Here is a 21,693-nt window from a genome sequence, read left to right as displayed (position 1 = left end):
GTTGACTCTAAGCTGGATCTCAGTTCTACCCTGAGCCTTTTTTTTTTTAATGTTTGGCCTCGTGGCAATATTCCTCAATGGAGAAAGATGGGCTTGAAAGGACATCTGAGAAATTCTGGTGGTTGTCCCCAGCTGCCGCCTATCACCTATCTCATTTCGTCACTCCCCTAAGACAATGTCTAAACCAGGTAGGGGCGAAGAAATTGTCTGCTGAGTGACTGGTTAGCCCAGTAGGGTTTAGGGGTCCCCACGCCGTTTTTAGTGCTCTTGGTAAACCTCAGCTCGCCTACCTCTGTCTTCCCAGAGTAGACTGCAGGCCTTCTCAAAACCCCCAGGCCTTTCTGGCTTTGTAGGGAAGCCCCTGGCATCCCTGCTACCAGGTGACTGTTTGGATGTTTCACTAGTAGAGTGTGCCCCCGTCTCTCACCAAAAAATGCTTCAAATAGCAACAGCAGTCAAATTGTGTGCAGGGCCAAGATACGGGCCCGCCCTCTCTTTATCCCGAGTGCCGCCATCACATTAACTCAGGAAGGGGATCCTGTGCACAGTGGCTGTGGCTCTGGCCCCAGTGCTCCTGGAGGAGGGCTCCCTGTCTGTGGCCAGTGGGAAGTCTGCACTGGGAGTCTCGAAGAGATTTACTTGGTTCTGCAAATATTTTCTAATCCATTCTTTAAAACTGTCCTACGATTCTGATTGCAAAACAGAACAGTTTATCCTATAGACATCTAATGGTGGGCAGCACAGTTCTGTGTGGGGATAGAATTCCGAGGCAGCTGGAACGGAGTTGAGCCAAGGACAGGAAAGAAAAGGAGGTGATTATTGTGCAGATCAGCAGTACTCAATGGCTGCAAAGAGGTCCATGCTGCTTCAGAAAGAGGATGCTAATAGTATAGGGAAGAGGGGAGAAATGAGAACAAAGGAAAGCAGTCTCTCTCTCTCTCTCTCTCAAAGATGTATTTATTTATGTGAAAGTCAGAGTGACAGAGAGAGAGAGAGGGAGACAGAAACTGAGATCTTCCATCTGCTGGTTCACTTCCCAGATGGCCACAAGAACCAGGGCTGAGCCAGGCCAAAGCCAGGAGCCTGGAACTCCATCTGGGTCTCCCATGTGGATGGAAGGGGCCCAAACACTTGGGCCATTTTCTGTTGCTTTATCCAAGTAATTAGCAAGAAGTAGCCAGGATTACAAGTGGAGCAGCCAGGACATAAACTGGTGCCCATATGGGATGCCAGCATTGCAGGCAGTGTCTTTGCCTGCTACACCGGTCCCTTCTCTTTCCCTTTTTAAAGCTAACCATTCAATGTAAAGGAATACTCTTTTATTCCTTCTAAGACAATTAAAAGCTATTTTTTCATATAAACATATACATGATTTTACATAAATGAAAACATGTATTTTAATTTTAAAGTAAAACATAAAGAGTACTTTCATGTTTTGTGATACTACAAGGTTTGTTTTTCATTTATGAAACCCTGATGATAGAAGATAGTGGTGGACATTCCGTTTGCATGTTTGTCAATGTCCAAGATCGACACAATAAAAATTGTCAGCCTTATGTTTACTCCCAGGATTCTTTCAGAGTGTTTTCTTATCTTGAAATTCAGGCAATCTGCAAATGCCTGGTGTTGATGAATTCTCCATGGACTAAGTTTTGGCATCAGTGGGTCAGTTTCCCCAAAGGGTCTTGTGTCTAAAACTCACTGAGATGAGCCACACAGACATTCAAAGGGAAGGTATATGAGAGTACTTTGAGAAATTCATGGACAATTGAGTTAAAAAATGTTTATCTTGCTGCAAATTTTTTTTGAAATCCATGCATAGTTCTTTCACAATACACATTTCCATGAACAAGTAGATATATCTCCATGGAAGTTAGCAAGGACCAGGGACTTCTCCCTGTTCTTGTTGGAAGGTACCTGAGCTCAGGAAGTCCAACTGCAGCCTTCCCTGAATCCTTGCTCTAACTCATCACATGTAAATAAATATGCACTCTAACATGTATTCTCAATCAGGCATGTCTCCTGATAAATTTTATACAAAAATAAGCCATGAATGGCTTCTGGGTTCTTTAATTAAAAAGAGATGGTTATGAAAAAAGGATACTCATTTCTGGGCTTTATGTACTTGAATCTTTAGAGACTGTGAATTTTCTTTTATTAGAATGGTATGTTTTAAAATATAAAACACTAATGAAGCTTACCATATGAGTTAAAAGGTCAGGCAAAAGTAGTTTGGTGCCAAGTTTCTTTTGCTTTCATGCAAGGATCCCGCCCCTTTACCAAACTGTTTTCTCCACATTGAGTCATCTAATTTCTTTTCATGAAGTAAAGTGCTTTGTGCTGCGGCCTTTTCTCCTTTTCCCCTCTCAGCTGTGCCGTACTTACCCATAAAGTGCACATGGCATTTACCTGGACCTGGTCTACAACAGAAGAGTGTCCCCCTGGCACAGGGCGTATGGGTCCAACCCAACTCACTTTTGGCTTGGGCTTTTTCCTTACAAGCACAGCTGCTGTACAGCTTTTCCACATGGAGTCTTGTGAAGAATATCTCCACCTGCCCAGTAGAGCTGAGGCCTCCATACTCAGTGAATTTCTACTTGTCCTGGAAATGCAATGACTTCCATCTGGTCATCAGACCATGGGTATACCATGGGACCTGATTTTTCTTTTATTCTTTTTAATACTACAGTAGTACATAGTTCCTAACAATTTGTTTGACACATATTTAAAACAATGTTTCAGGGCTGGCACTATGGGATAGCGGGTAAGGCTGCCGCCTGCTCTGCTGGCATCCCATATAGGCACCTAGTTGAGTCCTGGCTGTTCCACTTCCTATCCAGCTCCCTGCTGATGGCCTGGGAAAGCAGTAGAGGATGGCCCAAGTGCTTGGGCCCCTGCACCCGCCTAGGAGACCTGGATGAACCTCCTGGCTCCTGGTTTTGGATATGCATAGCTCTGGCTGTTACGGCCATTTGGGAAGTGAACCACAGATGGAAGACCTCTCTCTCTTTCTGCCTTTCTCTCTCTGTGTAATTCTGACTTTCAAATAAATAAATAAATCTTACAAATAAAATAAATAAATAAATAAAACAGTGATGGCAAAACACTCTGTAGCAAAACTGATACACATGGGAACTCCTTTTTTTTTCTCTTTTTTTAAGTTTTAGCTCCAACATATGAAAGATAACATATGATATTTGTCTCTCTGTGTCTGACTTATTTCACTCAGCATAATGTCATCTAGTTTTATCTATTTATCTGCAAATAGTAGATTTCTTCTTGTTTATAGCTGAATAATAGCCCATTGAAGATATGCAAATACACATGTGTACATGTCACATTTTCCTTGTCCGTGTGTCTGATGTGGGACGCCTTGGCTGACTCCCTCCTTTGGCTGTGGTGGTCAGCGCTGCTACAAACATGCAGTGTAGGTATCTCTTTGAAATCATCAGTTCATGTTTCTTGGATATATACCCCACAGTGGGATTTCTGGATCAATTGGGAAGTCTATTTCTATTTTTGTAAGCAATTTTGCTGGGCTTTCTTTTTAGGAAACATGGTTATTGTGATACAAAGCCACGTGGTAAAACTTAAAAGAATGAAATGTGGTTGATCTTTATGAAAACTGCTTTCTGTCTAGGTTAAGGAAAATGACTGCACAGTACTGCGTGTGATGTGTTTACTTCTTCTGGGGAGACCTCTTAATCTTATGAATAACTGTCAGTTTCTAGTTTGCATAAGCTTACATGTAAAATAGCTCTCAAATTCTTTCTTATCTTTTCCTTGGTGCCTTTAGCAATGATTTGTGGGGTTGGTCTTATCAGGTAGGGCCTCAAGGAGTCATGAAATGGCCTGAGACAAAATGGGAATCAGCTCAAATCTGTCTGGGCCGATTTCCTGCATCCTTGCCCCGCTCTGTTGTGGCAGTTGTTACCCCTCCTCCTGCTTTACCCTTCTCCTCTTGTTTTTGAAGGTGGAATAAACTCATAACAGTTAAAAAATTCCAATAGTAAAAAAGAAACTATAGTGACAGTTAAATGCCTCCCTTTTAGCAGTCTGCCTTAGAATGTAACCAGTTCTCTGTGCATGCTAATAGTTCATGAACATGCAAGAAAACACACACACACAAACACATACAACCACAAGTGCATTTAGGAGGGTACTTCAAAAAGTTTGTGGAAAATAGAATTAAATGATCAGTTTATGTTGGTATAATAAATTTTAAAATTCTAAAATACTTTTTCATAATATGTATTTACCATTTACTTTTTGAAGCCCTCGTATTTTTTTTGTTTTCTCATAAAATGATGATACAATATATACATTGTTCTTCATCATTATTTTTTCCTTTAATCATATCTGGTCATATCAGTGTATATCTGGCTCAAATTTATTTTTGAAGGATATTTTTAGTATATTTTAGTGACGTAGAGGGTCTATATCAAAGAATTTAAATTGTTCCTGCTTCTTTTCTACACACACACACACGTGCACGCGCTGGGTGCTCCCAGCTGGGTGGCTCCCAGCTTCTTGACAAGTGAATGGAGCGGTGATGGAGTGGTGCCGTGGGCTCCTCCACACCCAGGGCTTGTTGGACCAGGGGACCACCTTGCTTCCTCCTTCCCATTTGGTCTCACTTGTAGCCTGGGCTTCCCAGTCTCGCAGACCTCGGGGCGAACCCTGCTTTACCCTTCTGAGTTGTGATGAGTGGTTTGATCTGAACCCCAGTTTCTGCATCTGTGAAAGTAAGGACAGCACTTTCAATACATTGTGATTGTTGGGAGAGTAAAATGAGAAAAGGTGTATGGTGATGCCTGGCGCAGTGCCCAGAATCTAAAAACTGCCCAAAAGGTGGGAGTGTAATCCTTAACTTTCTGTTGTCCCCCGCCCCCGCCCATTTAATTTTGTTCCCATACAAACAGAAACCAGCCCTAGTGGGAAATCATGGTGCCTAGCTTCCCATGAAAGCCTCCCTCACAACTCGGCCCCTTCATCCGCACTTTTCTGCTCCTAGGATCCTGTCCTCTGAACTCACCAGAACTTGCTGCAGAAACAGGTGCACTTGAACATGAACCCCTAAGCCCAACCCTGATTTCCACCTGGATTCCTCCAACTCCTAGGCTTCCTACTTGCAGGACTGTGACCATTGCTCTAGTTCCCTGATCACTTCCTTAACTCCAGCCTTGTCCTCTCCTCCCAAGTCCATGCTAGAGCCTGCTGCTACGTTGGTTTTCCGGAAACAGATCAGACTGCTCCCCCACGTAAAGGATCCTGCTGGTATCGGGTGCCTTCGTTTCCTTGTGGATTTCTTGAACCTCCTGGTTCAAGTGCCTTCACGCTTCTGTGCCTTTTACTCTTACCATTCCTCTGGCCGAGGATGCTCCTTTCCTTATTCTTCTTGAGCCTGGAAAATCTCTCCTGATTCCTGAAAGCGTATCCCAGCGTCCTCCGGGCTGCACAGCTGTGCATTGCTCCCCTTTACCTCCGCTCTACCCAAGCGGAGTGACTTCCTCCTGTGAGTCCCCACTCCATAAGCCCGTGTACCCCGATGTAGCACTTACCTATGACACTTCCATTACCCCCATGTGGTGTTACAAGTTTATGTACATGTCCGATCTTCCGTAGACAGTGAACCCATTGCACTTGAAAGCTGTTGCTCTGTTTACCCCAGCGCATTGCCTCATCTATACTAAAAACTCGAAATGACTTGTTAGAAACAAAATTTGACTCCATCAACAAATACTCAGACCTCTCCTGGGATTCCAGGTAAGGAATAATTGTGTTAGGCTTCCCATAGTTTGGGACGTGTCATTTTCAGCTAACAGTGAGATCCCTCAAGGGAAAGCTTTCGTTTTTCTCTTCATTGTCAGCAGTTCACCTGTTGTCATGTGAGCCGAGTAAGAAACAATAGATATGGAAAAGGAATTGTGCTTAGAAAGCAAACAACACAAAAGCCTTTAAAAAAAAAAACACAGAGGTTTCTGTCAAACGGTTTTGCTTCTTTTCGTGTGTTATGCAGATGTGAAAATGATAGCTTTGGCCAGTCTTGTGCATCTTATATTTCACTGTGAGATGTCACTTTTATGAGATTGATTTCTGGTTACTCCTCTGAGAAGTAAAATATCAGAAACACTGCACCAAGTATTTAGCACAGCAGTTGAGATTCTGCTCTGTTGCCTGCATCCATGTTGGAGTGCCTGACTGAGATCCAGCTCTGCTTTGGATTCCAGCTTCCTCTGATGTGCACCTTGGGAGGCAGCAAATGATGGTTCAAGAAGTTGGGGCTCAGCCACCCATGTGGGAGACCTGGATTGAGTTCCAGGTTCCTGGCTTCAGCCTGGCCCAGACCAGGCTATTGCAAATATTTGGGGATTGAGTCAACTAATCAAAGGTATCTCTCTCTCTTTCTCTCTCTCTCTCTGCCTTTTGAATAAATAAAAATCTATACAATAGCAGAAATTTGGATTACAACTCAGGGAATTATAACTATGTATCTAATTTAATTTTTAAAACCTAGAATGTATTTAAGAGTAACAATACTGCTGATTTGGTGCTAAAATCTTGGCTGCTATTGAATTAGGTTTGTAATCTTTGGGAGCAAAAATCAAAAGTATTTTTTAGGTTTTTTTATTTGAAAGGCTGAATGACAGAGAGATAGGGAGAGACAGAGAAAGCTCTTTCAGCTGCTGGTTCACCCGCCCAAATGGCCACACTGACTGGAGCTGGTTTAGGCCAAAGCCAGGATCCAGGAACTCCATCCTGGTCTCCCACACAGGTAGCGAGAGCCCATTGGGCCATCTTCTGCTTCCACCCCAGGAACATTTGCAGGGAGCTGAATAGGAAGTAGAGCCAGGATTCAAACCGACTGTGATATGGGATGCTGGCGTTGCAAGTAGCAGCTTAATTCTCTGTGCCACAACACCAGCCCCCAAAAGTCTTTTCCGTGAATCAACAGGCTGTAACTCCAGACAACAACTGAAGGGGAATTTGCAGTTTAGTACTGAGGATTCATCAATTTTACATGTTTGGGATGGCTTGGGCTAAGGAATTTGATTGCTAATGTTTATAGGGATGAAGAAATTACACTCACATATTTGTACATAGAGAATTCTGGTAAATTTCCAATGATAAAGTCAGACATGATTTTTACATATTCTAGAAGAGTATAGATCAATCTTCTGCAGAGTGTTCTTTCTTTGGAACAATGCTGTATCTTGAGAAAGTAATATAGGAATGGAAAGGAAGAAAGGAAACCTACATGAGCAGCCCAGTAAATGCAGACTGGAGAATACATTTCCAACCACTTCCAGCACAAGGATCAGACACAGGAGCTAGTGAAAATGCTGCAGCAGGCAGAATTGGCAGACATGTGAAAAGCAGAGTTTTTACATTATTATTATTGTTGTTGTTGTCACCTTATTATTCAAATTTTGTATCTTTACTACCAATCTTGTCAAATTTAACATAATTACATGGCAGGTAGATGCACAGAAATTATTTAAATTGTCTATTTTTACCTTAAGAGACCAATAGCTCCCTCCACTAAAAATCAGATTTTATTATATATGAATGAGATATGCTGGAAATAAATTATCCTCTGGCGACACACAGACATAGGACGTGGGGGGGGGGGTGTCTTTAGGGCCACTTGCTGAGAGACTGGAAGCATTTCTCACAGGAATTAGAGCTGAGTAATAGGAACTGGATTTATTTTTGTTTTCTTTCCCCTTTTCCTCTCTCTCTTTTCTCCCTGTTCCTTTGGGAGCCAGAGCTCACTTTGTCTGGAGGTGTCCCACAGTGAGAGCCCCTGGGGGAGCCTTGGTGCATCCCCTCACAGTGGGGTCCATGGTCTGTTTTGTTCTACTCCGGAAATTTCCAGGAAAGCACAGCAAGTCCCAAGAGCACAGTCTTCGAGTTAGATGCATCCGGGTTCAAACCCTGCCCTCTCCACTTAGTATTTGCCGCTAGTTATCTTAGGTAAGAGACAGCCTCATGTGTGAAAGGGAGACAGCAATGATGACCTTGTGTGACAGTTGTGAGAATTAAGTACAATGATAGATTTGAGCACCCAGCATGGCAACCTAGGATGTTTGATCAATACTAATTGGCTCCCTTTATCCTGGTCCACATTCAAGTATTGCTTATATCTCTGTTCCAAATACTACAGTGTAAACCAACAGCAGATCCTGGTTGGGGAGATGATGCACCCCAGTAACAAAATTGCAAGACACTGGGTGATACTCGCTGCTGGCCTGCAGAGATGAGGGAAGCTCCTCTCTCTCACCCCTCACCATAGTGCCTGCCCCAGGGGACTCACAAATTGATTGGTCAAGTTCCAGAACACACAAATTGTGTTGTGTCTGCCATTGTTCTGTGTGTTCAAAGATTTACATACAGGCAGTGAGCTCTCTATTCCCATTTTCTTAAAAGCTTCAATTATTTATTTTAATCTAATTTGAAAGACAGAGAGCCACAGAGAGAGAGAGAGAGAGAGAGAGAGAGAGAGAGAGAGAGAGAGATGGAAAGACAAGTAGAAAGAGACATCTTCCATCCCCAAATGCCTTCAAAAGCTGAGATGGGGCCAGACCAAAGCCAGGAGCCAATAACTCTATCTGGGTTCCCCACGTGGATGGCAGCGACCCAGGTACTTCACCCATCATCTGCTGACTCCCAGGGTGAGAAGGGAGCTTAATCTGAAGCAGAAGTAGGATTCGATCCTGGGCACTCTGATATGAGAGGCAGGTGTCCCAAGTGGTGGCTTTGCCCAGTGTGCCAGAATGCCTACCCCTGAAGTCTGCTCTTACCAACTTAACCCCACTACCAGTGAGCGTATTACCTCTAATTTGTCCTTCCATCAAGGCCTGGCTCACGCCAATCAGTAGTAATAGTTCACGAGGCCTCCTTTTGCCAAGGTTGTCCTCAGAGCCTGTAGTCTCCGGGCTCTGTCAGGGTGAGATTGTGTCTTCTCTTTCCTGTGATTTGTGTCGTGGGGCTGCAGAGGGCTGCACCTACACATTGTGTCCACTAAAATTTGCTTTTGATCCCGAAACAAAGAGATATAGTCCGATAATTCTCAAATTCTTTGTCCATAACCACAGAAAGAAATAACACTTTGCACCGTGGTCCAGTAGATTCATATATGCACATACACAGTCCCCAATTTAGGAAGGTTGGGCTTAACAATCTTTCATCTTTATGATGGTGCAAAGTGACGTGCATTTGTTTTCAGAACAACCAGAATATGAAAACCAGTTATCAAAGGCAAAAGCTCTGAGTGACCAAAGAGAGAGAACAAATCCAAAATTATATGTTGTATAATTTACTGGGGGGACTTAGGGACAGAATCGTGGTCTCTGTTAGCTGCAAGACAATTAATTTCTGAGACACAAGCCAGGAAATAAAGAGTTTTATAGACAAAAGGAGCTGTGGCTAATTGGAATGTGCCTGGACTTTCTCAAGAAATATTAGCATTCATAAGACACATTCTAGTTGTCAGATAAGAGACACTTGGGCATCTGGTAAAAATGTCAGATAAGGGAGGTGGGTTATTGTAACAACTTTGTTCACCCGGTCACAGGACTTGGGATGACCTTCATGGTTATCTAAAGGGCAAAATGGTGATTATACCCAAAGTGGCCTCGGTCCTATTGAGCTGTGTCCTACAGCCCTCAGTGGACACTCCTCTCCTCTTGGACTGTACAGCTTTCCTAGGCTCATAGGATCCTCTCTTGCGACACTGAGTGATGGCGGGGAACCACAGCTCCCCGTCAGCCACATAATAACAACCGTGAATGGCCTACACTCTGCCATGTGCTGTGTTCTTAAGCTGGGATGTTCTGTAGGGGAGGTATAGTAAATGCACTTGCAACTTACGGATATTTTTAAATTACAATGAGTTTTTCGGGATGTAACCCCATTGTTCGTTAAAGAGTACATGTATACCATAAATCAAATTTGCAGAAGACAATAACTGTCCTTATCTATGAATGGACTCTGAGCTCTGATATCTTATATTCTACTCTACGCCAGTCCAGTTTTATTCTACTTAAAACCCCTGGATGTGTCCTTTAAAACTGATTTAATGACAAACTAATGGGTCACACCTGTCAGTTTAGAAAAGAAGTTCCCTCGTATATACTGATATTCTCTCTACTCCCTCCGTCACCCTCACGCTCCCAGGGGAGCATCCGTGTGGACCCGACTTGCCTGTCCTGGCTGCAGTCCCCTCTGTAATATCCTATTCCTGACACACACACATGAACCACAAAGGAAGTGTGACGCTGGGAGACGCCAAGCTTCCCTTCCTTTCTGCACTGCTTTTTCTTCTCCGCCAGCTCCACCACAGGCAGTGCTCAAGGTGAGCGGTACTTCAGGGTTGGGAGAACCGACAGGAATTGAAATGTTCAGTTCGGACATCTGTCCCGGTAAGCTTCACGCGCCGTACTCTTAATCCAAGAGCCAGCACTAGAGGAAGTAACGCTCTTCACACGGGGTCTGCTTGGGGACAGGCCCCAGCATCGCGCCAAGCTTCCCTTTTTTAAGCCTCCCCTTCTCTGAAGTGTCTTCCACTGCAACTTCCACCCCCGGCGTTGCTCTGAGAGCGGGTCTAAATGTCACCCTACTCTCCTGCGAACGTTCTCTGTGACACACTACTCATTTCCCAATTCTGAGTCACTCCGCCTGTCCTGCAAACCCCAAGAACCCTTTAAAAACAACCATCCCCTGTGGCTCACTAGGCTAATCCTCCGCCTTGTGGCGCCGGCACACTGGGTTCTAGTCCCGGTCAGGGCGCCGGATTCTGTCCCGGTTGCCCCTCTTCCAGGCCAGCTCTCTGCTGTGGCCAGGGAGTGCAGTGGAGGATGGCCCAAGTCCTTGGGCCCTGCACCCCATGGGAGACCAGGAAAAGCACCTGGCTCCTGCCATCGGATCAGCGCGGTGCGCCGGCCGCAGCACGCTGGCCGCGGCGGCCATTGGAGGGTGAACCAACGGCAAAGGAAGACCTTTCTCTCTGTCTCTGTCTCTCACTGTCCACTCTGCCTGTCAAAAAAAAAAAAAAAAAATCCCCTGGAGTGAGCATTTGGCACAGCTGTTCATTTGCTGGTTGGAACAAGTGCTCCAGTACGTGGGCCCCTGCTACCCACATGGGAGATCTGGATGGAGGTCTAGGCTTCTGGTTCTACCTGGCCCAACCCTGGCTATTGCTAGCACTTGCAGAGTGAACCAGTGGATGGAAAATCTCTCTTTGTCTGTATCTCTCTACCTTTCAAATAGAGAAATATTATTTATAAATTAAAGTTTCTCTAAGTAATCCGTTAAACAGAAACAAAGAAAAGAGAAAGAAAGAAGGAGGGAAAAGAAACGAAAGGAAGGAAAGAAATCATAACCAAAGCCTCACACTCAGAAATTCACATTTAGCTGCTTTGAGGTGGGGCCTGGGCACTGGGATCTTTGAGTGCTCCCTGGGGTGTTTCTAATGAACTGGGGGCTGAGGAGTGTGGGATTGATTGACACAATGGGGGCTTTCAGGAGGGAAGTCTAGCGGGGTTTCAACTTATGGATTTAGTTCTCTTCAAGATATTCTCACCACCCTGAGCTACCCAAGGAGAGTTCTTCTCGCTGACGTAGGTGGGAGCTATGGGACCAAGCACACAGATACATCTTCCAAAGTCAAACCAGTGATCATCAAAGTCAGGAGTTTACACAGATGTTAAAAAAGGAAAGTTTTCTTATTTTTTTTTTTAAATTTATTTGACGGGTAGAGTTATAGACAGTGAAACAGGCAGAGAAAAAGGTCTTCCTTCTGTTGGTTCACTCCCCAAATGGCTGCTATGGCCAGCGCTGCGCCGATCCAAAGCCAGGAGCCAGGTGCTTCTTCCTGGTCTCCCATGGGGTGCAGGGCCCAAGCACTTGGGCCATCCTCCACTGCCCTCCCTGGCCACAGCAGAGAGCTGGACTGGAAGAGGAGCAACCGGGACTAGAACCCGGCACCCATATAGGATGCTGGCACCGCAGGCGGAGGATTAACCAAGTGAACCATGGAGCCGGCCCAAGAAGGAAAGGCTTTCATGTCACCTAATCTTCGCAGACTGCTGCCTCCTTATATGGAATTGTGTTGGGCTCCTGACCCTCACCCCCTGTTCAGTGTCTGCCTCTGACTCGGAGCTCAGATCTGCCTGCATAAAATGGGCTTTAACCTTAGGTCTCCAGCTGCTGCTGCTTTGAAGGGTTTTCTTCTCAGGCCAGTCATAGGCACTTGATCTCCCGGGGATTCCTGTTCAAAGGCAGTCTCAGAGTTAGCTAAGTCTGGGAAAGGGTCCACGAAGCTGCATCTCTAAGAAGCTCCCAGCAGTGCTGAAGCGGCTGGCCTGTTCCTTGAGGGTGGCCTTAGAACAGGTGGACTCGGGCCGTCGCCGTGGCTCACTAGGCTAATCCTCCGCCTTGCAGTGCCGGCACACGGGGTTCTAGTCCCGGTCGGGGCGCTGGATTCTGTCCCGGTTGCCCCTCTTCCAGGCCAGCTCTCTGCTGTGGCCAGGGAGTGCAGTGGAGGATGGCCCAAGTGCTTGGGCCCTGTACCCCATGGGAGACCAGGAGAAGCACCTGGCTCCTGCCATTGGATCAGTGCGGTGCGCCGGCTGCAGTGTACCGGCCGCGGCGGCCATTGGAGGGTGAACCAACGGCAAAGGAAGACCTTTCTCTCTGTCTCTCTGTCTCACTGTCCACTCTGCCTGTCAAAAAAAAAAAAAAAAAAAAAAAAACAGGTGGACTCGGGCCGGGGATCACTAAGTCACAGTATATGCAGGTGAGATGCAGGAGTTCACAATGATCCCATGATGCGTACCTGCAGGCTGGTGTGCAGGAGAGGGCGTGCTCCTCTGGCTACAGGCAGCTTTGTTCAGGGACTCTACCTCTCAGTCGGGGCCTCTTCAGCCTCCTCAACCTGTGGGACGGTGGGACCTTGTTGGAAAGGCCATGGTCAGTTCTGACTCTGAGAACCTCCCACTGGCTCCCGTTGGCTGATTGCTTTTGATCGTAGTTCTGGTAACCTCAGAAACCCCATGGTTTAGGCACCAGGATGATAGAGTTTCATAAGCCCAGGGAACAATCACCAGTGACTATCCAGAAAACCTATGTATGGTAACGCTTAACAGCTAATTTATTTACATATATAAATCAAGGAATACCAAGAAGTCAAAGGAAGCAAAGAGCTTTCATGTAGGAAAATGGACAGTGCCTGTCCTTACTGAAATGTGAAGATCCGGTGTGAAACATTCGATTTCTCCCAGGTGTTTTTTTCTTAATAGCTAAGGTCCTGGCTAGTTACTACAGTGTTACTTTCCTATTCAGGACTTGCTAAAGCCTCAGTGTCCCCATCTTCCTTGATACCACCCAGTCCTCTCTCCTCAGAATGGCCTGAAGAATTTTTGGAACATAGCTCCTCCCTTTCTTTCGGTTCTTTTCAGTGGAAGCCATCTTGCCTAGGGAGGTAACCTCCCCACTCCCTGCCCCCCCCAATAGCTTTTCATCAGGGAGCTCTGTATCAACATCAGTTGAGCTCAGCTCTTTCTGGTTAACTTCCTATGGTGTCCATTTATTAAGATGGTGAAAGAAAGGATCTTCCTAAGTAAAACTCAACTTGGCTCTCTAAAATCCTTGGAAAGGGAAGGGTGAGAAATGTGCCTTGTAGCAAAGAACTGCTCAGTGTCTCAGCCTTGACTCTGCTCTGCTCTGTTCTCTCCTCCCCTTCTGGGAGCCATTTTCATCCACTGAAAACTCTTCTGATTGCCCATTCCTCGTCCAGAGGTCTGAGACGCTGAGCGCCTTCCTCCAACATCCTTGCCATGTGCGTAACACCTGCAACCTGGCGGAGCAGCCCAGCAGAGAGAAGATAGGAAAGTCTAAACCTGTTGTTACTAAAGATGCAGACAGAGAATTTCAGTCACAAGCCTAATAAATCATGTGGTATCAGAGTGTAAGGCACAAGCCTGGAACAGGCTGCTTCACTCGGTCTGCGATGATGCTGAGCGACTCTGAGTAGGGTAATCCAGGGAGTATACTTTGAAAAATACTAGCCAAGAAATTTTTAAAAATGAATAAAAGAAAACTAAAGAAAAAAATAAGCAACCAATAAAATAGCGTATAGTTACATAGGAGCATCTCTGAGCCTTGAGAGCCCACCGTATCTTACCTCAAGAAGGTAGAACATCTACCACTTGTGCACCCACCAGCATACACATGTGCCCAGGAAGTGTGCCTCTTCCTCTCAGAGCTCCCATTCTAAACAGGGAGAATAAAACCAAATTGATCGTAGGAATCCTTTCCTATCATAAACAATAAACTGCCTAATTTCTTTTCTGGAACAAGAAGGATCAACAGATAAATAGCCTAATTTGCTTTGTTCATTTGTACTTGGAAGGCGTGCTGTGTTCAGCAGGCAGTCCATCACGTTCAGAAGGCTTTGTAATGCTCTTTTTCCTACTGACAAAAGTGAAAAACTGATCTCTGCAGTAATAACGGTTGAAATGCATTGGTAATTTCAGAGTAAATGAACCAGCTTTAAAGTTACATTTTAATTTAATTATTTGTATTATGGTCCTAGATTCTGTAAGTTTGCATGTAATTGAAAATGAAGAAATATTCTATGTTCCACTGGAGAATCTTGCTTTGTAGGCAAGGAAATGTGAAAAGTTGTTTGTATTACTAACTTCCGTTGGGACAAAATCTATCAGAAGCAGGACTGGTAAATTAGTCCTGGTGCTGGAGTGGTGAGGACAGATAGAAGGATCTGGAAGCAGCTGGGACTTGTGGTTGGGGGAGAATTTGTGGCAAGAACTCTTTACCAACTGATTCGGAAGTACAGAGTTTGAATATTTTCTACTAATCCAGATTTGAGCTAGAGACAGAGAGTAGAATAACCATGGGTTCCAGTCTGCACATGAAAGGATAGAAGGAAGACAGAAAAAGAAAAGCAATTGATGAGGCTGTCCTGCACTGTGCTACTAAGCAGCCTCCCACTATTGCACTGCCTGAATTGAATCAAATCCAATTCTGTTCAGCCCATTTTTGAAGCCAGCACAGTGTTCTGAAGGAATGAATGGGAGGAGTTCAAGTTTAAATCAGATGAGCATGGAACATCTACCTGAAATAACAACAATGTATTCATGTCAGTCAGGCTCTGATAGTTGCTGTCCATGTCCATAATGTTGATTGTTTTGTCTGGAATAGTTACTAACAAAAAAGCTCTTATAGCAGACACCTAAAGGAAAAATAAAGCACATGGATCACAGGTTGAGCTCTACATTTCACTATTTTGTTTTTTGACAGGCAGTGTTAGAGAGTGAGAGAGAGGCAGAGAGAAAGGTCTTCCTTCCGTTGGTCCACCCCCAAAATGACCGCTAAGGCAGGCACACTGCACCGATCCGAAGCCAGGAGCCAGGTGCTTCCTCATGGTCTCCCATGGGGTGCAGGGCCCAAGCACTTGGGCCATCCTCCACTGCCTTCCCGGGCCACAGCAGAGAGCTGGACTGGCAGAGGAGCAACCGGGACAGAATCCGGCGCCCCAACCGGGACTAGAACCAGGGGTGCCAGTGCCTCAGGTGGAGGATTAGCCAAGTGGGCCATGGCACCAGCTACATTTCACTATTTTTGAACTTATAGGAGAAAGGCTCAGAGGAAATAATGCAATTTTTATGTATGAAGTGCTAGCATGTGTGCAGTCCATGACAGGTACACTCTCATGCAGTCCAGGAGGAAGTAAGTTGACAGGAACGTCGCACCTCCAGACCATGGAGACCAGCTGCCTTGCACTGACGAGGGTGGTGCCTGGGAGGAAAGGAGGATCCAGTCTGTAGTCGGCCAGGATTTCATTTCAAGTCACAACATTGCCTAACCCATGTTTCATAATCAGGAAAATCCTTAATGAGCCTGTTTCATTTTTTTTTTTTTTTTGAAAACAAGTAAAATAAGCCTTACGATTGGTGTGAAGGTTAAAAAAAAAAAAAACACCAAATAAATTCACTTATTCTTAGTAAGTGATCAACCAAAGCCAGCTACAACAATCATCACGAATTAAGCAGATGCTTAGCCTAGCAATTAAAATGACAGCTAAGAAGCTCGCATGTCAGGTTGCAGTTCATTCTTGGTTCCAACTTCTAATTCCAGCTTCCTAGTAATGCAGACCATAGATGGCAGTGGTGATGGCTGAAGTAACTGGTCTCTTGATCTCTTGCTGCCCATGGGGGAGACCTGGATTGAGTTCCCAACTTCTGGCTTCAGTCCAGTCCAGTCCTGGACGTTGTAGGCAATTGTGGGGTAAACCAGTACATGGGAACACACTCTCTCTCTCTCTCTCCTTCTGAAATAAATAAATAAAATTATTCTTACATTTGGCAAATATAAAAGAGCTTAAGAAAAATACTGAGATAGACTGATGTTATGAAAACTTTTTTTTGGTTATAGCCTTTACATTAATTTAGCTGATGAATTTTCAGTAGTTGTTTTTTAGACATCTTGCTCATGCTTTTGTGTTCTTGTCAGCATGTGCCTATCTTAAAACTTAAGAGGAGACAGTTGGAGGGACAGAATAATCCCAGCTCTCACTGAGATGTTCAAAGGCAGAGAGAGGGAGAGAGAAGAATCTAAATATTACTTCCTTTTCAGAGAACATTTGCTTATAAGGTGTTCTTAGCCTATGCCACATAAATATATAAAGAAAAAAATCCCTGAAATATAAAGCATATATTAATATTAATTAATATATTAATGTCTTGCCCTTAAAGTTTAAAAGAACTCAATTTTTAGTTTAAAATTCAAAGAAAAATTAAAAGAAGTTTAACCTCAAAGTACTAGGTGAACTGTATGATCCAATGTGGTGTGACAAAGAAAACTTTAGAGACAGGAAAACAGGGCAGCCATCCCAGAAATAATCCCAGGAAGTTAGAGATCATCAGTCTCATGTAACTCGGAGGAAAATGCAGTTTTCAACCCCTGGAGATTAGCTCTGACTGACAGGTGGCTTTGGGGAGCATTGTTGCTTTCATTTGAGGTAAAGGTGAGTTTTCTGGGCTTGAGCCCCCTGCAGACTCCTCCATCTTTCACAGATTCATCATCTAAGAGACCCTGAGTCACGGGGAGGAGCCGGGGAAACAATAGGCTTGGGCTTGCTCAATTTCACATTACAAGAAATTCACCCACCAGTTAGTACACTATGGTACATTGTGAATTTATGTAAAGAAATCTGTCCATCACAGTGTTCTCTGTCCTCTGTCACAAGATAAATCAAAATAGCCCTTAAATATCTGAAAACTCCCAGCCTTCAATTTATTTGATGGACTCACATTGCAACTAATTGGGACAGCTTGTCCATCATTTCTCAGTGGTTTTTTCTTCCAAGCATTATTTTCTAGCTCTTTCCATTTTGTGACCTTTAAATTTTCTTGAAATTCACATATCTTTGTATCCCTTAAACTAATTTGGTGCTTCTGAGATTTCCATGGGAAATTGAATGTGTGAAGTGTGGATTGGCAGGACAGAGTCAATGAAATTAGAAACAGAGGGGTTGGTTTTGTGGATTCCTGTCAATTATTCATTCATATTTTAAATTCAGGAAACTTACATGGACTTTAAAAAAGGGGGCCAGACATTGGGAGACAAGAGAACAGGACACACCGAGCCTCTGTCTTCCAGGTACAAGCAAAGAAAAATAGACACATTGATAAAATAATGTACTTTGTGGTATGAGCTGCAAAGGGGGAAAAAACCATAAATAAAACAGGAGGTTGAGAAAGAAAGGCACAACAAAAAAGCTATTTTAGATAGGACAGTCAATGTGGCCTTTTTGAGGCTATGACATTTAAACCCAGGCCTAAAAAATGAGATAGTCCAGAATGGGTGGAAGAGCATCCAGCCATTGGGAGTGGCATAGGCAAACCCATGACTTGAGAAAGGACTTGGCTTGGGAGAAAGGCTCGGATGCAGGAGAAGGACCCCAGCAGACAAGGGCTATAGCAGCAGGCCAGGGAGAAGATACCTGTCAGATTAGTGATAACAGCAGAACCTCAAGGCGGTGGGCAGTGAGAGATAGAACCGACACTTGACTAGTGAGTTGGGCAGGAGAAACTAAGAAACAGGACTCCTCCCAGGTTTCTGGCTTGAGTGATTATGAAGCTGGTGATTCCATTTACTGAGCAAAAGAATGATTTGGGGGAAAAAGAAATCTAAAGCATTCCATTTTGGACATGTAAGGTCTTAGATGTCTGTGTGGCATTTCAATAGAACTCTAAGGCAGGCAGCTACATCCCTGAAGGTCAGCAGAGTGCTGGCTCTGAAGGAATAACTTGGGGCATCGTCAACATAAATTCGGTGTCGTTGGATCCATAGAAATGCGTGTGATTCCCCAGGAAGCATGCATTTGGAATGGAGCCTCCTTGCGAAGGAGCTTCTTTTCTTGGTACCCATCCTTGATGGATCTCTCCATTTCCACAAAGCTCAGCTTGCAAATTAATATTTGGGAGAGTCCTTCTGCTTCTGTGGACTCTCCAAAACTTTCCTGTGGACCACACCAGCCTCTGACTCTATCACGATGCCCCACCTGAATGCAGAATGACTTTTCCTACACGATGCTATCATCCACTCCTGAAGGCCATATGATAAAGCACACAGGAATGCATCCTGGTGTTTCAGCAGGTAGCCCCACCTCCTGCCACCCCCAGCCCCTTATATAGAGGAAACAAGATGCATGGAAGTAGAGCAACTTGTGTTTATGGGGCTCCTAAACTCTTACATACTTCAGTATCCTACAATTGACAGAAAAGGCAAGCAGTCTAACGGCACGAACTAATTTGTCCTCGCAAATTATTTGAAGACAAGTGGAAGAAAACAAACATGGAACAATCTGGAAGCAGTACATTCGTGTCATGTTCCAGACAGTGGTGGCGCTACAGCGTAAACACCCTTCTTGTGTCTGGCCCAGTACCAAACTGGAAAACCCACCCGTTAGGAGTCCCATTAACATTCCACAGGAGGTCCTAACAAAGTTCCATGTTTAAACACCTGTTTGCTTTTCAAGTACCTCCTAATGAGAAAAATGAAAAATAAAAACAAATAAGGAAACAAGCAAAAACCTGTAGCATTGGGAAGTGACCGATGACCTTCTACCCAACCACTTCTATTTCAGATTCTCCAGCATCTTTGTTTTTCTTCTTTAATTTTCATTTCCTATTAGTTCTTTTCCCCTCTCTGTGGTTTCTCCTTTCCCTGCTATTTCCTTGGTAAGTTTAGCCTTACTGGTGTTGGCTGAAACAATTTCTGAATTGTCTTCTTAGCTTAAGGTGAAGACCATTTTGGATTTGGTCCTTTACTCCAACGATTTTCAAAATGCAAAGCTAACTGCTGTTTTACATATTCCAACATTTGTTTTGCATGTATTGTTATATTTGTCATTGTTACCTGTGTCATCCCTCATTTGATCTGGAAAATTCTTAGTGGACAGTGACCTTGTCAGGGTAGGTTTGGTTCAGGAGTGAGTCCAGGTGGTTTTTAAATGCAAATAAATGAGATTTTTAAAAAGAGAGTTGATCAAATAGATTAGTTAAGGACAAAAGTGATTATTTTCCTCATGGTAAAAATAATTTCCTTCTTCAAAGGACTGCTCTGAATGCTTTAAGTGTTTATTTCCTGCACATTGTACTTGATGGAGAGATTGAGAGGAAAAGTGGGGTTTTGGAATTGCTTCATAGCCTTTGCCTCCTGAAGGGGCAGGAAATAAAAACAAAGGCATTTCAGGAGCTAAAACATATCTGAATGAAAATTCATGTTTTACTCAACAAGATTTCCAGGAAAGTGCTGTCTCTGTAATGCCAAAGACCCCATACCACAAATTCTGGTTAGGCATTGGTAAGATTGGGAGGATTAAAGAATCCCTAGTACCTGCCACATCTCTGGCACCATGCTGGGTGCGCAGGTGTTGGGCACAGCCTCTTCCCCCACCCAGCTGATGAGGGCGTGGGGGGTGGTGAGCAGGACAGCAGGGACTCTGTGGCAGGAACACCGGGTGCTGAAAGTGCTGTAAGAGATATGCACAGGGTGCTATAGGAGGCTCTTGGTGGCTGAATGTGAATTAAACAGATCAAAAGGTAGTCGGGTGAGGGGTGGGCACCTGCTGTACTGTTGAAGATGCCACTTGGGATGCCCGCATCCCATGTTGGGTGCCAGGATTTGAGTTCTTGCTCTGCTTCTTGCTAATGCTGACCTGGGAGGCAGCAGTTGATGACTCAAGTACTGGGATCCCTGCCACCCATATGGGAGACCCAGACTGATTTCTTGGCTCAGGCTTTGGCCTGGCCCTTCTCCACCTCCACCTGTTGTGGGTATTTGGGGAATGAACCAGCAATGGAGTCTCTCTCTCTCTCTCTCTCTCTCTCTCTCTCTAACAAATAAACATAAAACTTAAAATTAAAAAGATAGTAGAGTAGTGGAGCCTGTTTCTGTGATCCTCCAGTATGGAAGGAAATCAAAACCTAAGCTTGCTAGAACCTCTCACAAGGAACACTTCTCAGAGCAGACGCAATCCTGCGTTTGTTATCCTCTTGGTTGCCACATGCAGTGTGTGCTGCTCCCGCTCCGTGGGAAGCTGAGTTACCGTGATTAACAAAGTGAAGCTCTGCAGCATCGGGGAGCACGCAGGCGTCGCAGGAGGAAGGGCAGAGACGTGAGACAGCGTGAACAGAGGCAGGCTCTCCGTCCCGCTGCCAGCCACGCTGGGCTCAACCCACAGGCTTTCAGCGTGCACCTGATGTTAATTAAAGCTCCACTTTATTGCCAATTTAGTACTTACTCTCCTATTGTTCATTGCTCCCAACTTTCTTTTTACTTTTTCATCTTCGTTTAGGGTTTAGGTGTTGGAGCAAATTTGTGGCATCACACAGGGCATTTCTTGCAGCCTGCTTGGAGGTGGCAGGGCTTTGGGTAGTGGGGTAAGGCAGATGCTCCCCTCACTCCATAGGTCCCCTAATTTGCCCTCCTGACAAATGGAAGGCCCCGAGGTGGGGACAAGCCTCCTCCGACAACTGAGCTGTATGAAATCTGTCACCTTCTTTACTTCGCTGTCACTGGGCTGAATTGTATTAGTTTTGTTCCTCACACCTGTGGGTGTGTGAAACTTAATCTTGGGGCTCCCCAGGGTCTGTCCCTGCCCTTGCTTTGGGGTGGTGCCCATGTTCGGGAGACTCACACAGTGCCAATGCGAGCCTGGGCCGGGCTACTCTTGCTCCCATTCAGTCCTCAGTCTCTACCCGTGCGGCTCCCACGACATGTGTTCCACCAGTGGCTGCTCGGCAGGCTGTCTCCTGCCTGGAAGAGCCCAAGGCGTCTCTGCACCACACAAGGACACCGCAGAGCTCCATGAAGCTGGTTCAGGCCAGCCTGCCAGATGTCCTACTGGCCACGAAATAGATGTTCTATTTCGGCTCACGCTCACCGAGAGGCTCAGGGGGTCTGGGGCTGACGTGGGTGGTGGAAGAGGGGACACAGCTCTGCACTTCTACCCTCAGCTCATCTCCCGCCACAGACCTACCCCACGGGCGCCTCTCAGGGCCTGGAGCAATCACAGTCGTCTATTTCTCTCCCTCTCCTTGGCTCGCTCGCTAGACGCTTGTTGTATACAGGCTGAGAGAAGCCTGGCTGTGCCCCAGTGTGGGT

At 45.0% G+C, this 21,693-nt stretch overlaps 1 protein-coding gene across 3 annotated transcripts in view; it reads left to right on the top strand.

The window, feature by feature from the left end:
- Window positions 1-21,693, top strand: part of KCNAB1 (potassium voltage-gated channel subfamily A regulatory beta subunit 1) — a 452,219-nt gene that overhangs the window by 230,075 nt on the left and 200,451 nt on the right.

Source organism: Oryctolagus cuniculus, chromosome 4 (assembly GCF_051225735.1).
Source record: "Oryctolagus cuniculus isolate XC-2025 breed Fujian yellow rabbit chromosome 4, ASM5122573v1, whole genome shotgun sequence".
NCBI classification, from domain to species: Eukaryota; Metazoa; Chordata; class Mammalia; order Lagomorpha; family Leporidae; genus Oryctolagus; species Oryctolagus cuniculus.
Note: the sequence above shows the minus strand (reverse complement) of the source record. Positions and strands in the feature narration are given on the sequence as shown.